The 21,265-nt window shown below is 51.0% G+C and overlaps 1 protein-coding gene across 2 annotated transcripts in view; it reads left to right on the top strand.

Annotated features, from left to right (window-relative positions):
- The window catches only part of GOLPH3L (golgi phosphoprotein 3 like), a 63,877-nt gene that overhangs the window by 35,221 nt on the left and 7,391 nt on the right, over positions 1-21,265 (top strand). The window contains exon 6 of one of the 2 annotated variants that reach the window (XM_073322594.1): positions 2,849-4,293. The exons of the other annotated variant lie outside the window; for it this stretch is intronic. The gene's annotated coding sequence lies outside the window, so the exon portion shown is untranslated. Of the gene's footprint in view, positions 1-2,848; positions 4,294-21,265 lie in introns of those variants that run through there. 2 annotated transcript variants of the gene reach the window in all.

The raw sequence follows: 21,265 nt of genomic DNA, 5'->3' as shown, positions 1-21,265 counted from the left end.
GCCTCATCTGGAAGGGGCTATAGCAGTGATCTGTAGCATTACACACACCGGGTGCGGGGAGGCGGTGCTGCAACAGGGCCAGGCGAAGCAACTATTGAAACCAGGCTCGAGGGAGGTATAACCCTTCCCCGCTCTCCAGAGCTCAAACTGGGGGAGAACAGTGATACTCCGCCCCCAAACCATGCGCTCCCTTGTCCTGGGGCCCTAGTAGGTTGTGGAGAGCTTCTTAATAAGATCTTTCCTCCTCTTAAGTGCATGCTTTGATTGGCAGTGAAATAGTTACTATAAACATAGCAATTGTCACCATTGCACTGCAGAGCTTACACACCCCAATGGGGCCGTTCACCGGCCTCGAAGCTTTTGCTTCAGGCTCTCTGCAGACTCCGGCAGACACGGCTGCACCAGGCACATTGAGAAGGTTTCCTTTGGAATCAGGAGGGCTGGAAATATATATATTTATATATACGAATGGAAGCTGAAATTCAGGTGCAAAAGGCAAATCTCCTCCAGGGACCAGCCCTGGCTTGCTGAGCTGCTAAGAAACAGCCCTGTTTGACCCCCATACCGTGAAAGGGGGAAGGACTCATCCTCCAGCTGGTGTTTGTTCAGCTTCTACCCTGGAGCACAATGGCAAAATCCCCTGTGTAATCTCAGCTGCCCTTCGTATGCGAGATGCCTTGATGGAGGCAGCTGGCAGTGCCCAGCCCGGGGCTGAGTGCTGCCTGCCAGAATCCCGGCTTGTCCTATGTATCAGGCGCACCCAGATCTAAGTGCAGACACACCCCTAGACAAAGGGAGCACATGAGGAGCCAGTGGTGGGCAGTTAGCATAAGCTCCCTGCCGCAGTTCCCAAGAGGCTGGAGTCTGGGAGGGCACTTTGATTTCCTCAAACCGTCCCATGCTCACCCCGTCTAGCCAGGGAAATGAGAACTGCACACCCAGCGAGGGGTCTGGCAGCAGGGCTCCGCGCTCGAGAGGGGAAGGTCTGTCCATGCGGACCCCTCTCCTGAGGCTAATAGTCAGCCTTCCTCACTGGCTTGTTTGTCGCCTGATTAGGTGTATTATGGTAGCGGCCAGAGGGGCCCCCCCAGCTGAGATCAGGGTCCCATTGTGCTGGGCCCTGTACTGACACAATCCCTGCCCCAAACAGCTTTCAGTCTAAACAGATCGGACAGACGCAGGACGGCTTGTTCTCTCCATTTACAGGTGGGAAACTGAGGCCCAGAGAGGGGAAGTGACCGGCCCTAGGTTGCCATGGGGGGGGCTGCAGCAGAGCGGGGAGCTTTAACTGGGTAAATTCTGCCTTTGGTCACGGATCAGGCTCTACAACTCTCTGAAATCAATGGGAGTTCAACCTTGAGGAAGGATTGCTGCCAGGTCAGCTGGTGGATCAGGGTGCGATCCCTCACCAGCGCACCTGTGCCAACAGCAGCCCTAGTGTAGACCCAGATACGCCGCATGCCGTTACTGGTGTTGCTTGTTTTGCTTGGGGTAGGGGCTGGACTAAGCTATACTTAACCTATAAGTTATAAGTTTTATATATATATAAGTTAACATACAGCTTTGCTGTGCTAAGCTGCGTCCACACTAGGAGCACTACAGTGGCGTAGCCCCACCAGCGAAATGCCCCTAGTGTAGACCTGGCCTTAGCTGCTCTATGTCTGTTTCCCATCTGTACAATGGGGATAATAGCCCTGCCCTGCCTCCATGGGGCTGTGAAGATAAATCCATTCTCAGCTACTCCAGTGATGGGGGCCAGGTAAGGAACTTACACAGAATCCATGCAGCCGGGAGCTGCTAAAACCCTGTGTGTGTCTCTCCCTTGCCCGGCTAGCAAGGACAGTCTGAAATGTTCCTTAAAACCCCCCAAACAGAGCTTAAAGAGTGTACAACTGTTGATTTTTTTTAAGAGGGGAGGGGAAAATGCCCATCCTCCAGCCTGCCTCTCTTTAGCACACCCAGGCACCCAATCTAAACTGCAGGGGAAGGGCCCATCCATGTGTAAAGTGTTGCCCTGGTTAGGAAATAATGGTCCAGTCCATCAGCTGTGAATCAGGGCTGCGGCACTGGGCCCGAAATGATGCAGTGTGTAAGTCAAAAAGGTTTAGGGCCTAGCAGGGCTCAGTGTAAATCCACAGCGACTCTGTGCAAATCGTTGGGCCTGATTCTCATTTACACTAAGGCTGCTTGACACCAGTGGTAGCGTAAAGGGGCCTTGGCGTAAATGAGAATCAGGCCCCAATGGTTGTGAAACTGGTTTGAGTGGGAGGCAAACTAGGCCCGATGGACTTCCACCGGTGTAAATCTGGAGTAACAAGGCAGCGCAGTCCGGCCCCAAAGGCTCAGCCGTTCCCCTTCAGAAATGACCCTGTAAATCATGTGCTTGGCTTAGGGCAGTGAGAGCGTAAGGGTGCTGGGGGGAGGGTTGATGGGGGTTGAGGCTGCAAAAATCCATAAACGAAAGAAAAAACACCCCTGTTTTCCCTGCCGTGATGGTTTGGATCCGGGCTGCTTTGGCTTGGTTTTAAAACAAAATCCGTAACTGCACAAGTCCAAACAAATGCTCGCAAGGGGGCGTTACGCACTGAGCACTAGAGTCTCAGCTGGAGTAAATCACTTACGCTGCCTTCCAGCTGCTGAGGATCTGTCTCCATATAGGACTTCATTCTTTTGCAGTACAGCAGCCCCGTTGGCTCCAGCCAAGTTCAGGGCTCCATCATGCCAGGCTCTGCACAGACACAGAGTAACTGAGATTGGGACCAGACAAGACCAGGTGCTGCACAGAGAGGGTCTCTGCCCCAGAGAGCTCACAAGCGGATTAGATAACACAGAGTTTATCATTTTACAGATGGGAAACTGAAAACCAGAGAGATGAAGTGACTCAGCCCAGCTCACCCAAGAGCTCTGCATCGGAACAAGGAACTCACCCCTGGTCTCCTGGCTCTTAGCCCAGGGCCTCCCGCCATGGCCATTTCCCCTAGCCAGACTCTTGTAGCACGAAACCTGCTACATAAACATCTGGTCCTTTTTGTTTTATTTTTCTTTTAACTTGTAAAATAAAATCAGCTTCTTTGGACAATGCTTCATTGATCCGTGTCCCTCAACTAGGTCATGGTTGGCATAACTTTCTAACCATTTCAATTAGGGTGACCAGACAGCAAGCGTGACAAATCGGGATGGGGGTGGGGGATAATAGGAGCCTATATAAGAAAAAGACCCAAAATTCGGGACTGTCCCTATAAAATTGGGACATCTGGTCACCCTAATTTCAATACTGAGGGAATTGGGGCAAAATCTGCCTTCCAATGCTGCTCCATGCACGTGGACCAGACACTGGGGCAGCCAAAAGGCTGCACCGGATTGTGCATCAGGAACCAGCAGCCATGGGGTTAAACATCCCCCTTCTTCGCTTTAGGGAACCTTTATTTTCAGATCTCCTGGGCGGAGAGGGTAGAATTCATAGATTTCCACCCACCCATGCCAGCTATCCTCCGGCTCACCCGTCCCCAATGTAGGCAGATGGAGAGGAAAAGAAAGAAAACAGGAAGGGGTGGAGAAAACTAGAGAGGAGAAATTATGTAAGGAACAGAAAATGTAAGAAGCCCCAAAGCAAAGCATCTCGCATTACCCATGCAGGGGACGGTAGAAAATCCAGCCTGGTATTGATTGGTGTCTGTCAAGTCCTGAAGAACAATGGCCGTGCTTCATGTCCAGGCAGGCGCTGCACCAAAGCACGGATCAATGAGGACGTCAATACAACAGGAATTGCTTTGCAGCCATGGCAACTGGGAAGACAGGAATTAAGAGCGGTTGCTAGATGGCTCCTAACTTCTAAGCTGCTACAACTTGCTGGATGGATTTCGGGGGTAGCGAGAGGGGGAGAGAGAGAGAGATCTGGAACAAATTAAAATAACCCTTTGATGATCAGTCCGATTTACGGCTTTCGGGATGTCAGCGGGGGGGTCATTTACATGAAGATTTTGGGCCCAAATGTTTCCCAAGTGATTTGGGGTGAACTTGCTTTTTGTAGGGGGGAGCTCAACTTGGGCTCTGATTTCCAGCTGCCCTCTGCAAATCAAGCCCCACATCCTCAGAACTGATGGCAAAAGAAGGCTGTATGTGGGCAGAGACTGTCTCTTTGGGAATAGCTCACCTTACCTGATCACTCTCGTTACAGTGTGTATGGTAACACCCATTGTTTCATGTTCTCTGTGTATATAAATCTCCCCACTGTATTTTCCACTGAATGCCTCTGATGAAGTGAGCTGTAGCTCACGAAAGCTTATGCTCAAATAAATTGGTTAGTCTCTAAGGTGCCACAAGTACTCCTTTCATTTTTGCGAATGCAGACTAACCCGGCTGCTACTCTGAAACCTCTCTTTGTTCTGCGTTTGTACGCTGCAGAGCACCCTGAGGTGCCCCAGGGCAGTGACTGGCCGGCGCTCCCAGGCGATACCGTAATACACGTAGTCGCTCGTATCCATACGGATAATTTCAATTAACTGCTTGGAAATGGAGCCCGCGGCTGGGGGCGGATGAATAAAACTGGAAAAGCATCTCCGTGGCCATCGGGAGCTGACCGGGAGAGAGTTTGGGTTGTGGAACCGGCTCGAACTGGCTTTTTAAATAAAATCAACCTGATCTCATTTCAAATGAGCCGTGGCTTTTTCTGACTCCCTTCTCTCTGGGACGAGGTCAGTTCTAAAAAGGCGCCTTTGAGGAGCGGGGCAAGAGACTTTCCAGGCTGCAAGCTGCTCAGGCCCAGATCCTCAAAGGGGTTTAGGAGCCTAGCTCCCCTTGATTTTGGTGGGAATTAGGAGCCGAAGTCTCTAGCACTGAGATATCGTAGTCATGGGAGTGTCATTGGGCAGCCCGACCCTGTTCAATTCGCCTGGCCTGTGCCATAATTAGCAGCCTCCCAGCCTGCGGGGGTGGGAGTAATGGGGTCAGGTGGCAGCCTGAGGAACACCTGGGCCTTATAAGAGGGCTCAGCCAGCTGCAGGGGAACCACCTGGGTGTCTGCGAGGGCCTGAGCTAGGGGCTGCAGGTCACAGTGAGAGGGGCTCCAGGGAAAGCAGCCGGGGGGGGTCAACACTCTGTAACAGAGCAGGGAAAGACTTAAAGGTAGCCCAGGGGAGTGAAGAGTATCCCCGGAGGGAGAGAAGAACCGGCTGTTTGTCCGGACGCTCATTACCCTGGAAATGGTTACGTTTATTGAGTGGCTGGGCCGCAGGGCTAAGCAGCCACATCGACCCTGAGCTGTGTGGGGAATGCTGAGGGGGAGTGACTGCAGTGCCAAGTGACCCCAGAAGGGAGTGTAATGGAGGGACCATGTATGGGACAGGGGGCCCCAGAAGTACCTTGATAGACCAGCCCTGACCCTGAAAAGTGTGGAGCAGCTGTAATTCGTTACAAAGGGAAGGGGGTGTTCTGGGACTTCTGATGGGGCAGGATCAGGCCCCCGGGGAGAGGAGGGAGACCAGGATAGGGCCCCGCTCAGCTCCCTGGGTGGAGGAGGAGGGGAGAGGAGAAGTGCCTGGCTGCAGCAAGCTGAGCAATGTAGCTCATGCCACTCATGTGAGATCCTGCTTTTGTGTAGCGACCATGCAAGGAAGTCATTGGCACCCAGTTTTAAAGTCTTCAAGGTGCAAGGGCTTTTCGGCTGTCCAGCTGCCAGAGCTGGCTGTCTGAGAGGCAGTGCGGCTCAGGGGATAAAGCATTGGCTTGGACTGGGCAAGCCTGACTTCTATTCCTGGCTCTGCCACTGGTCTGCTGGGTGATCTTGGGCAAGTCACTTCCCTTTCTTGTGCCTCAGTTTCCCCATCTGTGAAATGCGGATAATGCTACTGACCCGGTTCGTAAAGCTACTGATGAAAAGCAGATGATGTAGAAGAGCAAGGTATTAGCCCCAGCTGTTAAGTTAGTGGCTGCACTGCATCCAGGGGCACTGCCTGGGCGTCGCATTCCCCCAGCACGTGCGACGTAACCGACGTCAGCTCACTCGCTCCTACCCCGGCACTCCAGAGCTGCATGGGCTAGTTTGTGTCTGTGTATGTGTGTGCACGCACACGCCAGATGGGTGAACCTCCCACTACGAGTATTGATTGGGGCTGCATTGATCCATAGGAAGAAGAGGGATGGGGATGGGGGGGAAATCAATGTCAACTTGTTTCTCTGGGTCACACATGAACCATCCAGGAGCTACTTTAATTTGGCGGGGGGGTGGGGGGAGCTGTGCTAGGTGTGGGCTTCCGTGAGCCGAGATGAAAAGGCTGCTTCTGCTTGGGGATATCCTGTTTATATCCCGCCGAGCTGTACTGTTCTCTGGCTTGGTCATCTGCCTGTCATTGTCCCATCATCAGCCAGGCCAGCAGGCAGCAAGGAACTGGACTCCTAGCAATATGGTGAGTGAGTTATTTTGGAGGGCAAGCGGGGTGCATGGGGGAGGAAGAGGGGGCAGTCTGATGACGGGGGGAGCAAGGGCCACTATATACAAAGGAGAGCACCCTGAGATTCGACCTTCAGATTTCCCACGTCCAAAACAGCTTCATCAGGGCCAGGCCAGCGGCTGGGCCCATGTGCTGCAGGGATCTATGTTGGTTATTTCGGTAGCGGGTGCTCTTTGCTCTGAGTGGGCACCTGGACCTATCACCCTGCATGGTGCAAGGGGGCGCTGTGCTGCCGGAAGCATCCTTGGTCAGAGGAGACTGAATGGTTTGTGCTGATTATAACCCCTGTCCTGCCTCTTGTAGGAAAGGGGATTTGAGCCCAGTTAGGGGGTATGGGATTCATTACATTCTGCATCCCCCTAATTCCCCCTGCTGTATCAATTGCCTGTGGTATTCTGCTTACATGGTTCTTACTGTGTGGCTGTGAAGCAGCGGTTGCGTTCCATCCCAGGGGTGGCTGCATTTCAGTGCTGGGTGAACTTTCCCGTGTGGCATTGTTGTGCCCTGTAAAGCAGCGGTTGCATTTCATCCCAGGGGTGGCTGCATTTCAGGGCTGGGCAAATGCTCCCTGTTTCACGTTGCTGTGCACTGTGAAGTTCCACACCAGAGGTGGCCGCATCCCTGCGGTGGGCAAAGTGATCTCTGCATGCGCAATGTTTGTGTAGTTCTAACAGGTGGAAGCTTTATTCCTCGCCTCCGCTATGGAACCACTCCCATGCTATTGGTACTGAGGTTCAACACAATTATGTCGTAACACATCCTGGTCTTTATCACCTTCCCCCATTGCACAATGGCTTCCAGACAATGCAGATTTCCCATACGAGCAATAAGACAGGCAGCTGGGATCCAAATAGTCACTTGAACTTTACCTTTGGTGTAGCCAATGCAGGAGAAAAGTAGCAGAGGGGAGGGGGCCAGTGGGGGAAGAATAGTCATCCCGAATAAACAGAGTCTGATATTGATTTAGGCCTATGGTCAGAGAGAAGAATATGCCAGCACAGCAGAACCCTGAGTGGACAGAATATGTTGGCTTGTCTGATCAATAGCTCAATACATCAGGAGTAACCATGGAAACACGTGGGCAGGAGTGGAAGTGGGGAAAATCAGCCAATCTTTAAGAAACTTTTGTTGGCTATCAGGGCTGTGAATTTCTAATGAAGCGCAGCCAGGTGACGGAGAGAGACGGGGTAGGCGGAAGATACACGATGGGATGGGAGAGCATACAGGTTTCATCTCCTGGGGCCTGTGATATGTGCTTTACCTGTGTTGTGATATGTAGAATCCCAGATCTCCTTAACAGGAAGCGCTTATTAAAGAAAAGACCTACAAAATACAGGTGCACGCACACACTAAATACATAAAAATTCAGGTTTCTACCCAGCTTGTGTTCCAGCTCTGTTACATTTGTTTACCAGGGACTACACTCTACACAGCACATGGAGCCATCTAGTGACTGAATAATATACTGCACGTAAACAGATCATTACAATCCTGAGTACACTCTGATAAAATTTTCAATCTGCCGCCATGGATTTGCCATGGATTTTGCAGAAAGGTGGTTAGAGACTTATTTTTTTTAAAGTGGCTCTTGGCACTATTTTTTCCTCATCTTTCCACCTAAGTTTCTTGAGCACCATAAGCCAAATATCGCTGGGCCTGTTGGCGCTTCCATTGGGAAACTGGACCTTTCCCTGTGCTAGAACACACCTGTGTCAGTACAATGCCTCACGTATGCTAGAATCTGACCCATCCGCAGCCAGGGTCATTGTGAGGAGAATTTCCACATTTGGAAAAGGGCAATATTTTTTTCTGGCAGGTGACTTTTTAAACGGCTGCTCTGGAAGCTGCTGAGAGATTTGCAATGTTAAAAGCGGGGATGCAAGAGAGGGTACATGCAGGGGCAAGGAGTCAAAGACACACAATATATGAGTGCAGAGCCGTGTGGTGGAAGTTATTGCACAGCTCTCACCTGCAATGATGCATCTAAACCACAGGAGCCAGAGCTGGGAAACACCTGTCGGATCATCCTGTCCCATATCCCTGCCGGGATGTACTGAGCAGGTGCTCTGTCTGGCTTGATGTCTGTGTAGCATGCACATAGGTGTGGGAGACAGGAAATGCCCTTGATACTTTGGTTGCTCGTGACTTTTGCACAGTATGGACCAGATTTTTCCAAAGCGCTTCAGGTCAGATTTTTCAAAGGCTGGGGCAGGGGGGTGGGGTGCAGGAGGGGATCGGGGGGGGCAGCGCTTACCTCGGGCGGTGCGGCTCCCAAAGCGACTGACACACACACCCCTCCGGCAGTGGTTCCTAGGCGGGGGGGGGCTCCACACACCACAACCCGCAGGTGCCACCCCCGCAGCCCCCATTGGCCACAGGTCCCGGCCAATGGGAGCTGTGGAGTTGGTGCTCGGGGCGGGGGCAGCACATGGAGACACACCCACCTTGGGGCTGCAGGGACAGGCTGGCAGGAGGGAGGCAGAGGGGGCATGGAGCCGCCTTAGCCCTGCGGCTGGCACGTCTCTGCACGCCCCTTGGGGGGAGTGGGGCAGCAGGTCTCCGTGCGCTGCCCGGGGCAGGGGCAGGACGCGGAGCTGTCTCCCCGCCCCCGCCAGGGGCGCGCAGAGACGTGCCAGCAGCCGGCTGCTTCCGGGAGTGGTATGGGGCCAGCGGCCACGGCATGCAGGCAGCCTGCCTGCCTGAGCCCTGCGGTGTCACTGGCCGGGACTCGAGGTTGTCAGATATTTGTCCTGTCGTTATGGGCCCTGTGCCACCGCACAGTTTGTTTCACGGTAAATCCGCTCCGGGGACAGGAGAAGCCAGAAGGGACTGGCTAGTAGCCGTCCCTCTGCCAGGCCCTTTTAAAAACAGCCCTGGGTGAACCTCAGATAGAAAGGAAGTGCAGTCTAGTGACTAAAGCACTGGAATAGGAGCCAGGAGACTTGGGTTCTGTTCCTCTCTTTGCCGCCAGCCTGCTAGATGACTTTGGGGAAGTCACTTCCCTCTTTGTGCCTCTGTTTCCTTTCCCACGCTCTAGATTGTGAACCCCTACAGGGTAAGGACTGTCTCTCGCTTTGCATCCATGCAGAACTAGAGCGATAGGGCCCCGATCTGATTTTGGGGATAAATACAGTAGTCTGATGTGCAGAGCACAGGCCCAGGGCCGGATTTTCACCTTACGCACCCCTATCCACAGCGCCTTCAGCACACACACACACCCCCCCGCCTACAGCTGATCTTTGTGTTGCACACACTTTTAGAGAGGTAAGGCGCCCCTAGAATACTGTGCTTAATTGGAAATCCGGCCCCGCCCAAGCCAGAGAATTCCTCCTGAAGTTGACCTCTGAGGCTAGATCCCCTAAAGCTCCTCAGAAATGCAGAGGAGATAGGTAATAGGTGAGCAGGATTCCTGGGATCTATTCCCAGCTCCCTGGGTGACCTCGGCAGGTCCTTTCCACTCTCTGGGCCCCTGGGTTCCCTATCTATAGCACGACAACAGTGATATTGTACCACCCGGTCAGGGGGGTGGGAAAGCTTAGCCCATCAGGATGCTTGGCTAGAAGAGGCAAAGTGGTCTGAGGAAGCGGGTTACTCAGAGTATTATGGGTTGGAGCCATGCTCCGCCCCTCCCTTACTTCCTGCTTAGTGAATGGGAGTCTTCGCCCCCCGACTCGACCCTCCCCTCCCCTCTGTTGTGATGCAGTTAAATACCACGGCAGGTTCCCAGCCTGCAGCCCTGAGAACAGACCTGTTTTTGTTGCAATGAGCTGTCCCCAGACACAAGTTGCTGTCTTGTCTTGGACCACGACCTCTTCAGGGCAGGGACTACCTCTGTGTCTGTGCAGCGCCTGGCCCAGTGGGGCCCTGATCTTGGGCGCGGTGACAAGGTGCTACCGTAATACACCCCAGAATAATAATCTGTGCCGAGACAGCCTATGGGAAGTGGCGACATCAGGTGACACAGGCAAGACTGGCAGTGACTGAATTCACCTGGGGTGATATCCTGGCTGCATTGTAGTCCATGGGAGTTTTGCCATGGGGCCGAGAATGATAGCAAACGTGATCCTAACACTGCATGCTTCTCTTGCCTGAGCGCATCTGACGTCCCCCTGGGCCAGATTTCCAACACCCACAGCCGGGGCCAGATGCCCAGGGACGCTCTGGGAGCGGAGAACTTCAGGAAGTCCCACATTGTGGGTGCCGAGTGCTTGAAAAACTTCGGCATCCCTCACTAGCACCTGCTGTGGGGCGTCTCAGTTGGTTCCCTCTGCTGGTAGGATTGGGGGGTAACCTCCCCGTTAGCGCTGACCTCCCCCCACCACCAATAACAGGATGTGCTGCTGGAACGGGGTGTGTGTGTGTGTGTTTTCATTGTATTCCCTACTGTCCCATCCCGCCCCCAGCTCTCCGTCCCCGTTCTCCTCTATGTTGTTTCCCTGGCCTCATCCACACGAGCCCAGGCAGCCTCCTCCTTTGGCCTGGAGGGGAGCAGAAGGGATTGCTGACCTTTAACCCCTGTGGTTTGACAGAGGTCACCGGCCCCGGCTGCAAATCGATACAAGGGCTATCACTTCGGGGGGCTCCTTAAAGGGGCCCGGTCCCCGTTCAGCAGCAGCATCGGCACCCCCCACCCCCGTGTTGTTGTGGTGTGTTGTGTTGTCACCCTTAGTTCTGCTTGGTTAGCCGGGGGTTGTGCCCACTGGTCAGCCCTCCATCAGAGGGATTGTCGGGAATACAAGGTGCATGCGTCTGACCGTTCACAGTCTTGGGCCTCTGAGACAGCTGCGTCGGCTCTCAGGTAGGAAGCGCACGCTGGGTGACGGGAGAGCTGACCTGTCTCATTCGGGGCTGTTTTCGTCCAGCCGTTCGGCTTGTAAACACAGCCCTGATCTGCAGAGATGGTTGCTGTGGGCATCTGTCTGCTGTTCGGGTTGCATGGACGAATCACCTGGGGCCTGTTTTTTTTTTTTTTTCAAAAGAGCTCAACAGCACTCAATAGCTGCTTTGGAGAAGGATAATGTCAAGCGCTCAGAGGAGACTGGGAGGCAGGATGCCTGGGTTCTACTCCCGGCTCTGGGAGAGCGTGTTCTCTAGTGGTTAAGGCCAGGACTCCTGGATTCTTCCGTTCCTGACTTTGTCGTGTGACCTTTGTCAAGTCACTTCTCCGCTCCATAGCTTCTTCCCAGCCACAAAAGGGGATTAATAACGTATATCTTTGTGTCTTAATTAATGAGTATCTATAAAGTGCATTGAGATCCGTGCCTGAAAAGTTCCTAGAGAAGGGTGAGTTTTTTAATGAATTTTTGCTAGCTAGACGTGTGGTTGCACCATGGCCCTCTGCTGGAGGAAATCAGAGATCTTCCACTATGTGTCATTGGCCCTGTCCCGTAGCTCGGGGGGGTTGGGCTTTGGGAGCAGGAAGATCTGAGTTCTAATCCCTCTGCCCCGATGCCCCCACGTTTCCAGGTAGGGAGTAGCAACAGCCAGGGAATGTCTAGGGAGGGCTCCCATTGGTGTTTCACTAGGATCTCAGTAGGATGTTAAACAGCAGCTACTAAAGTTAGACATTTTGAAATCAGCAAGTCTGGATAATTTACATCCAAGAGTTTAAAAAGAGCTGGATGAGGAGCTTGCTGGACTGTTAATGTTGATTTTCAATAAGTCTTGGGACATGGGGAAATTTCCAGAGCCTGGAAGAAAGCTAATGATGTGCCAATATTTAAAAAGGGTAAACAGGATGACCTGGATAATTATAGGCCTGTCAGGGTGACATTGTTCCAGGACAAGATAATGGAGCTGCTGAGATGGAACTTGATTAATAATAAGGAGGGTAATATAATTAATGCCAATTTTTTTGTGAGATTACAAGTTTGAGTGATGAAGGTAATAATGTTCATGTCATAGACTTAGACATGTATAAGGCATTTGACTTGTACTACATGACATTTTGATTAAAAAGTTGGAATGATATCAAATGAACATGGCACACATTAAATGAATTAAAAGCTGGCTAACTAATAGGTCTCCAAATGAAATTGTAAACAGGGACTCATTATTGACTGGGTGCAATTCTAGGAGGATCCCACAGGGATCGGTTCTTGGCCGTACACTGTTCAACACTTTGATTCATGGCCTGGAAGAAAACATGAAATCATCACTGCTAAAGTTTGCAGATGAAAAACTGGGTGAGTGAAGAGAAATAACTAAGAGAACATCTCGCTGATATGGAGCGATTTGGATCACTTGGTGAGCTATGTACAAGCAAACATACGTTTGAATATAGCTACATGTAAATGTACACATCTAGGAACAAAGAATTCAGCCATGCTTACATGATGGGGGACTCTGTCCTGACAAGCAAGGACTCTGAAAAAGATTAGGGGGTTGTGGTGGATAATCAGCTGAACATGAGCCCCCAGTGCAACTCTGTGGTGAAAAGAGCGAATGCGATCCTGGGCTGTGTAAACAGGAATCTTGAGTAGGAGTAGAGAGGTTATTCTACCTCTGTATTAGGCACTGGTGTGACCGCTGCTGGGATCCTGCATCCAGTCCTGGTGTCCACAATTCAAGAAGGATGTTGATAAATTGGGGAGGGGTCACAGAAGAGTCACGAGAATGATTTAAAGGACTAGAAAATCTGCCTTATAGTGAGAGACTCAAGGAGCTAAATCTATTTGGCGTAACAAAGAGAAGATAAAGGGGTGATCTGATCACAGTCTGTAAGTACCTACATGGGGAACAAATATTTAATAATGGGCTCTTTGATCCAGCAGAGAAAGATCTAACATGAACCAATGGCATGGAAGTTGAAGCTGGACAAATTCAAACTGGACATAAGGAGTAACTTTTTAACAACAAGAAAAGGAGGACTTGTGGCACCTTAGAGACTAACAAATTTATTTGAGCATAAGCTTTCGTAAGGTGCCACAAGTGCTCCTTTTCTTTTTGTGAATACAGACTAACACGGCTGCTACTCTGAAACCTTTTTAACAAGGGGTTCTAACCATTGGAACAACTTACGAAGGGTCATGGTGGATTCTCCATCAGTGACCATTTTAAAATCAAGATTGGATGTTTTTCTAAAAGATCTGCTCCAGGAATTATCTAGGGGCAGGTCTCTGGCCTGTGCCATGCAAGGGGTCAGATGAGGTGATCCCAATGGTCTGGCTGTGGACCTGACGCATCCTGCAAGGTGTGGGGGGGTCTCAATGGGAGTTGGTGGAGGCTGGAAGCGCCTGGAAGGATCAGGCCCTAGAATGGGAGCAAAGAGAGCCGGCTTTGAGACCGAGAGAGAGGAAGGCAGGCAGGCCTGGCCGCTGTTGTCTGCGAAAGGCACTTCAGGAACAGGGGGGTGGGGGTGAAGGAGGGGGGTGGGTGTTGATTCCTGAGTGAAAGGCTCCTTGTCCTGCTCCTGTTTCTTCCTCGCCTGCCCATCTCCCCCAGGCGAAGGCTGGAGTGTTTCTGAAGCGCCCTCAGAGGCGGGTCTGTGTCATCTCTGGGCCTTTTATCAGAAGCCCTCCAAACCCCACTCTGCACAGCGCTGGAGCCGGAGTGGCCATTAGCCCAGCTAACCGGGGCCCTCTCTTTAATCTTGATAGCAGCATTGGTGACTGTAACTCTGCCGATTCGCTCCTAATGATGTGCTCTTCCCTGCCACCCGCGAGCGCAGCTGGGCTCCAGTGGCTGGCCCGGGGAGCTCCATCAGTGACCCAGGCCAGCGCTGAAGTGCTTAACAGCAGGTCTGTAATGGATCTCGCCAGCAGCACAGCCGCCCCTTCCATCAGGTGCGAGGCGTGCCGTAGAGACCTGGGCAACAGCTCTGGCTTGTAGCCTTGGCCTGTGTGTGTGTTTCAGTGACGTCGCCAGGAAACGGTTGTTTGTACATATGTTTATATATGCAGAATGTATGTGTGAGATCGTACGTACGTATGTGTGTGTGTGTGAGAGAGAGAGCGAGATCATACGTGTGTGTGAGAGATACGTGTGAGAGTGAGATCGTGTGTGTGTGTGAGAGTGAGATCGTGTGTGTGAGAGAGAGATCATGTGTGTGAGGTCATACATGTGTGTATATGTAGTGAGTGTGTGTGAGAGATCATACGTGTGTGTATGTGGGTCTGTGAGATCATGCGTGTGAATATGCAGTGAGTGAATGTGTAAGATCAAGACTGTGTGTGTGTTTGTATAGCTGCACATATGCAGTGAGTGTGAGGGCACAATTGTGTATGTGTGTATACAGAGGGAAAGCCTGAACTGAACTATGGAGTTATCACATTTTACGGTTGTAGCAGTTTCTTTTTAAGGGTTGATTTTTTTTCAACATTCTGTAAAAGGCACATGAATGGGCAAATTGCCTTGAAAATTTGTTTGCCACATCAAGGGTTGGGGTAGAGTAAATGGTGAAAATTTGGAATCATTTGACAAAGGGGTTCCCAAGATACAGCCCCTTCTTGCCTCCCTAAAATGTGTTTTTAAAATGCCTGGCTCTTAACCCTTTTTTACCTGCTGTTTTATACTCCGCAGTGTGTGTGTGTTAAAGAGGCAGAGCTACCAACTCCATAGCTAAGGCCGTGTTTAGCTTTCCACTTAGGCCCCGATTCAGCAAGGCACTTAAGCACGTGCCTGACTTGAAGCCCATGAACCATCCTGTGGACTTTAGGTGCTAAAATTTGCTTAAATGCCTTTGGATTTATTGGTTTCAGAGTAGCAGCCGTGTTAGTCTGTATTCGCAAAAAGAAAAGGAGGACCTTTGGCACCTTAGAGACTAACCAATTTATTTGAGCATAAGCTTTCGTGAGCTGCAGCTCACTTTATGCATCTGATGAAGTGAGCTGTAGCTCACGAAAGCTTATGCTCAAATAAATTGGTTAGTCTCTAAGGTGCCACAAGTCCTCCTTTTCTTTTTGGATTTGTTGCACACGTTACTGCGTCAGGCAAAGAAGCCTAAGGGAGCAAGATGCTCAAATTTCCCCTGGTTCCCCAAACCTTCTTTGAAGATCCCAGCTTTAATCTTCCAAGGGACAGCGGGGGATCCGCTGACACAGGGCGGTTTGAAGGATTGGGACCTAAGTCTGGAAATTTAACCCCGTCAGGTTTTCGTCTCGCCTGATTCCTGGCCTTTGCTGCAGGAAAATCCACTGCAAACAGCTTCTCTGGCGGAGTGTTCTCAGCTCCTGTCCCTGCCCTGGCTCTAGCCAGCAGGCACAGAGGTAGCAGAGCAAATGGGCAATACCCCAGCTCATTTGTCTCTAGGGTCATGTCCAGCCTCCTGGGATGTGTAGTGATCACAGGTGGGTGAGGACCTTGGCTTTGTGTTTTATTGACAGGCACCGTGGTCCAGTGGGTAAGGCACTGGCAGTCAGGACATCTGCGTTCTCTTCCTGGCTCTGCCACTGAGCTGCTGTGTGACCATGGGCAAGTCAAGTCCCCGCTCTGTGCCTCAGTTTCCCCTCCAATCTTTTGTCTATTCAGACGGTGAGCTCTTTGGGGCAGTGACTGTCTCTCACTCTCTGTGCAGCTCCTGATGCAATAAGCCCCTGATCTCAGCTGGGGCCTGTAGGCATTACTACAATACACAGAATAATACCCATTGGAAAGGCAGCGGTTCGTCTGCCCTCTGCCCGTGGCCCGTTCTGATCAGCTCACTGCAGGAACCCAACAACCGGCCCTTGGCACTGCTGCTGTTTTTTGAAATTGTCCGCAAGCTTGGTGGAGCTAGGTGGAATCAAACATCATGGAGGCAGAGAGTGTGGGGTATCCCATAGACAGCAGGGTGAGGGGCTGGCAGTCCTAGCGGATGGATACCCCCAGGCCTTGATTAATATTTCCATTCTCTCCCAGCCAATGGGGGTGGAAGAGCTGGCGCAGGTGAAGAGGCCCACACCCCTGACTCCCCAAGGGGATGGAACGTTCTCTTGACCGCCCTGAACCCAGCAGTGATGTTAGGTGGATCTCCGAGCCATCAAAGTCTGCCAAACATCAGTAAGGGTTAGGCCTAGCTTTGTGGCTAGACAAGAAGGGAGTAGCCATGCGCCAGGGACCTGGCTGTGGTGGGGGGTTCATGTGCTGGGGAACGTATCACAGCGAGCTAGGCATCTAACTCGCTTAGGCACTTTTTAAAATCCTATTAAGATGCAGATAGGTGCCTAAGTCCCCTACTACCTGCCACATTCTAGTCCTAAGTGGCTTTTGAAAATGAGAGTGAGGCTTCTAAATCACTTAGATGTTTCTGAACATTTGGACCTTGAGCGCCTAAGTAACGAAGGGTTGTTGTTGTTGTTTTTCAAATGTTACCTGCAAGTCTCATCTTTGATCAAATCAATGAATTTTGACATGATCCTGGAGTGAAATGTGGACAGTTTTTGTGCTGCTCTCAGTTTACCTGTTCAGGACAATCTGGAAACATGAGCCAGACTGGTCTAAGGGGGTCTGTAAACACCCTGGATCTTATTTTTTTGCCTGGTTCAAGAGACCAATCTTTTAAAGTTACACAGATGGGGAAGGGCTTTCTGAACCTAGATGGCTCTTTAATCTAGCAGGCCAAGGCCCAGTGAGCTTCCAGGGTTCGAAATTGAAGTTAGATGTACTCAGATTAGAACTAAAGCACCGAATTTTAACATGGACGGTAAGAGGCCGCTGGAAGAATTTACCTAGGGTCATGGTGGGTCCACCATCCCCTGCAGACTTTAACTCAAGACTAGCTGCTTCTCTTAAAGATCAATTATAGTTCAGCCTGAAGTGGTGGGCTTGATGTGGAAATTGTCGGGTGATGCTTTCCAGCCTGTGCTAAGATTACACGGGCGTAATGGTCCCTTCTGGCTTTAAAGTCTGTGAACTGCACTTTTATGACCAGTTTTTCCAGCTGTGCTCCCTTTAGGCACCTAAACAATGGCCAGATTTCCCTGTGTACTCACCCCCCAACAGGCTCCACTTGGGCCAGATTTTCAAAAGAGTTTAGCCACCCAACGTGATTGCATTTCTGAACGTCTGGTGGCTAACTGGGAGCACAGCTCTTCTGACAAGCTGCCCCCAATTTTGAGTGCTGAGCCCTTTTGAAAATCTGGGCCTTGCCCACCGATTCATTTGACCTCCTTCTGCTTCTGTCTCCTCTCAGACAGCAGGGTCCTGCTCTGAGCAACACCTATATAAATCCAGAGTCATCCCGTTTCCCTCCAGTGTCATGGGGATTCTGATCTGCATTCCTCAGTGTGCGTCAGTTCGGTGCGTTCACCTGTGGTCTCGCGAGACAAATGCGGACTGGAAATACAGTGGGAATTCTTAATGGCCAGGGAAATTAACCTTTGGTGCCACTTCCCCAGGCTCATGGTGGGAATCTTTAAAGCAAGGTTGGCTGCTTTTCTGAAAGATGTGTCCTAGTCTAAACACAAATTATTTCCGGGAACGTCTCCGGCCCGCGGTATGTGACTAAAGGATTGCTGGGCCTTAGAATCTAAGAATTTATGAAAGTGAGAATGCAAAGGAGAGGGGGTTGATAACCCAAAGATCTCCCCATCTCCCTGAATAAACATACATGAGTTGCCTGCAAATCACAGAAACAACATAGCCTAGGACCAGAGCCTCAGCAGGTGTAAACTGGAGCCGATTGAGCTACACTGATTTGCAAGCAGGAGCATCTGGGCCTGGCAGCGTGGCGAACAAGGTGAAAAGACACCGTCGGAGGGAGTGGGTGACCTGACAGAAGCCAGGGAGCCCTCCGGAAGGCCTGGTTCCTAAAGAGTTAACCCACTTATCCCTCCAGCCGAGGTTCAGAGCAAGAATCTATCAAGGAACCACAAGGAAGAGTAAAAATGGATTGGGGATGGCACATCGCTGCTGTCCATTTATTATCTACACAATCAATAGGCCACTTCTTGGAGACGCCGGGTCAGATACGGTTGCTAGGAGACCGCAGCATCGAAGATGGGGGCTAGTGAGTTGGGCAGGCAGCTGGGAGGGCAGAGGTCACTAGACTGGGGCTCGGGGAGGGGGTGAGGGAGGAGGGCTCTGTGGGCTCCATGAGGTGGTATTAATGGGCATGGGGGGGGGGGTCAGATTGGCCTGTCATCAGAGCCAAGGGCGGATACTGCCCCTAAGAGAGCAGGAGGGAGGTGGGGGCAGTGGAGGCATATCCCCGACCCTGGCCAGGTTCCCAGCCCACCTTGGGCTCCCAGTGCTGCTAATGAAGCAATTCAGCTAGACCTGAGACTTTCAATGTATCCTCCATAGCACCCAAAGGCCCCAGTCTACGTTAGGAATTAATAAGACACCGCGAAAGTTAGCTCTCGGAGCAACGGCTCTAACTCGAGGGAGAGACGGGAGTTGTGGTTAGGTGCCTCCAAAACCCCTGATGCTTTGCATCCCTTCCTGTTCTACAGCTCCAGGCTTCAAAATTGGGTTACGGCCAGCGATGTGAGTCTAAAAGTCCCTCAATCACCTGGATGCATGCTATATCCGCCCCCAACAGAGAGAGAGAGAGTGTGTGTGTGTTTCCCCAGTAAGGCAGAGGACTGACCTGGGACTCAGGACACTTGGGTTCTATCTCCCAAACTTGCCACCAACTTATTTCCGTGAAGCAGGTCCCTGTCCATCAGTTGCCCATGCATAAAAAGGGGCGTAATGATATTTACCAGTGCCTTGAGCCCTGTGGAGGAGGAGGGCTCTTTAGGAGCTAAGTGTTGTGCCCCACTCACGCACAAATCCAGCCTGAGCTAGATCTCTTCAATGCAAAGTGTTGACGCAGAGCGATTCTTTTCCAGCCAAAGTGTAAACCCCAGGAACCGGGGATTTCCAGTGGGGATGCTGAATGACACTGAAACTCAGGTTGAAAAAGATGCTGCTATAGATAAGTTTATCCAGTATAGGCAACTCCAAATGTTAAAAAATTAGGAGGTTTTACTGCGTTTTTTTTAAGTTGGGTTCTTTCTATTTGTGGTCTGGCTTTTGAGCCTCTAGGTTTCAATCAAGTCCACGTTTTGAAGCTTTTCTCCACAGCCACAGGATTAGAAACTGTGTGTGATTGTGTGACTTTAAGTGACACACCTGATTGCATGACACTCAAAACGGCAAGAGCTGGCACCAGCGTGTATGTATGTGCCCATCACTTAGCTAGTTCTTTCTCAAACTTAATGACAGCTGTGCCCAAGCAGAGTTAAATTTTCCAGGCTGGTGTCTCTGCTAACGCTCTGAAGGGTCAGCCTGGGACACTGGTGGGATGGGGGACCTCGAAGGAATCATAGACTATCTGGGTTGGAAGGGACCACAGGAGATCATCTAGTCCAACCCCCTGCTCAAAGCAGGACCGATCCCCAACTAAATCATCCCAGCCAGGGCTTTGTCAAGCCTGAATGACAAACATGGATGGTGTCTGCTTCCTGAGTCGCTACTGATCTAATGTCTTGGGGTATCTCTAGGCTAAAAGCACCACAGGTATACCACTGTAGCGTAGACCCAGACTACAGCGATGTAAGGGGGTTTTTCTGTCACTTTAGCACTTCCAGCCCCTCAACAACTGTTTTAATGTATTGTATTAATTTTTTTAATTAACTGTTTCAGACTATTTGTGTATAAGTCTACACACATACACAATAGAGGAGTGAAGTTTTGGAATAGCCTTCCAAGGGAAGCAGTGAGGGCAAAAGACCTAGCTGGCTTTAAGATTAGACTCCATAGGTTTATGGAGGAGATGGTATGATGGGATAACATGATTTTGGCAACTAATTGATCTTTAAATATTTATGGTAAATAGGCCCAATGGCCTGTGATGGGATGTTGGATGGGGTGGGATCTGAGTTACTACAGAAAATTCTTTCCTGGGTGTCTGGCTGATGAATCTCGCCCATATGCTCAGGGTTCAGCTGATCACCATATTTGGGGTCGGGAAGGAATTTTCCTCCAGGGCAGAGTGGAAGAGGCCCTGGAGGTTTTTCGCCTTCCTCTGTAGCATGGGGCACGGGTCACTTGCTGGAGGATTCTCTGCTCCTTGAAGTCTTTAAACCACGATTTGAGGACTTCAATAGCTCAGACATAGGTGAGAGGTTTTTCGCAGGAGTGGGTGGGTGAGATTCTGTGGCCTGCGTTGTGCAGGAGATCAAACTAGATGATCATAATGGTCCCTTCTGACCTTGATATCTATGAATCTATGAATCTAAGAGGCGTCAGGAAGGTAAATGGAAGAGTTCTTCTGTCTAGCTGTGTCTACAGTGGTACAGCTCTACCTGACTGCACCACACAGGGAGTGGCATTTTTCACAGCCCTGAGCAATGTAGCTAGATCAAGCTACATTTTAGGTGTAGACCAGGCCTTGGTGTGGCTTGCTGGGCTCTTGGGGAGACCACCTTCCAGCCACCGATGGTCATTAAAGAACCCCATGGTGTTTTCCAGACACACGCCCCACGTTCTAACTAAATGCCGCTTGGGGACTTACATCCTTCCCTGATAAATTCCCAGGGAAGTTTCAACTGGAGAATGGGTTGGGTTTTTCATTTCCCACCCCAAACTGGATTGTCTCCTAGTATTGGTCAGGCTCTGTGACTGCATGGTGAGGTATAGCTGAACTGCAATGGGGGGCGAAATTCTGCCCTGTGCAGAGGATCGGGATCAAGTTTATTCAGGTGACTTTCCCCTGGAAGAGTATTCACTCCCTCCTGGCAAAGAGAAAGTTTCACATTGACTTCAATGGGGATAGGATCAGGCCCTAAACTCCCCCAGGGCTGGTTTGCAGCGGGCTAAGTGTAAAGCCTGGGATAGATTCTCTAGAGCTCGGTCTCCAAGTTTTACAAAGTCCCAGCGCAGGAATCTGGACAGGAATAACTCCAGCACAA

This window comes from Lepidochelys kempii, chromosome 24 (genome assembly GCF_965140265.1).
Source record: "Lepidochelys kempii isolate rLepKem1 chromosome 24, rLepKem1.hap2, whole genome shotgun sequence".
Taxonomy (NCBI): Eukaryota; Metazoa; Chordata; order Testudines; family Cheloniidae; genus Lepidochelys; species Lepidochelys kempii.
This window is presented reverse-complemented; position numbering and strand designations above follow the sequence as displayed.